This window comes from Penaeus monodon, chromosome 33 (assembly GCF_015228065.2).
Source record: "Penaeus monodon isolate SGIC_2016 chromosome 33, NSTDA_Pmon_1, whole genome shotgun sequence".
NCBI classification, from domain to species: Eukaryota; Metazoa; Arthropoda; class Malacostraca; order Decapoda; family Penaeidae; genus Penaeus; species Penaeus monodon.
Window position 1 is genome coordinate 8,252,293 of NC_051418.1, and position 585 is coordinate 8,252,877.

Consider the following 585-nt stretch of genomic DNA (forward strand, 5'->3'; position numbering starts at 1 on the left):
ATCAATGCGCAACTCGTGGAAAGAGAAGACAAAGAAAGAAAGAAAGAAAGAAAAAACACGCAGCGGAACGACAGAGGCAGGGATTGAAAGAACTGGACGGAAAGATCGAAAGAACCCAAAGGAGCGGAAAGATAGAAGGGGAGAAAATGAGAAAACGAGGGAAGACGAAGAGAGAAATAAGAAAACGAGCACCAAAGAAGACGAAGAGAGAATCACGGGAACAGTAGAAACAAAGGATGTTTACAAATTGCACAGAAAGAAATGTTGAAGAAGATTCTACAAAATACTTTTTTTTTCTGCAATGGAGTTTCCTGAATGCTGATAAAGCAAAGGGTATCATGAGTCGGCAGTTGACCCCCGATGCTGGGATTTTATTTTCTTGTTTTTGATTCGTGCTGTTGCCTGTTTCAGAGCGATATTGTTATTGGGTTCCCTCTCAGTGCGGGGTTTAGGATTTCATACATTTTTGAAATAATACTTCCGGGGTTTGTGAGATTGGAGGAAGCGCTATGGGAATGTAAGATTAAGATGATCAAGTGAGAGGGAAGATGTATTAATGCATTACCCTTTTCCAGTTTTTTTTTT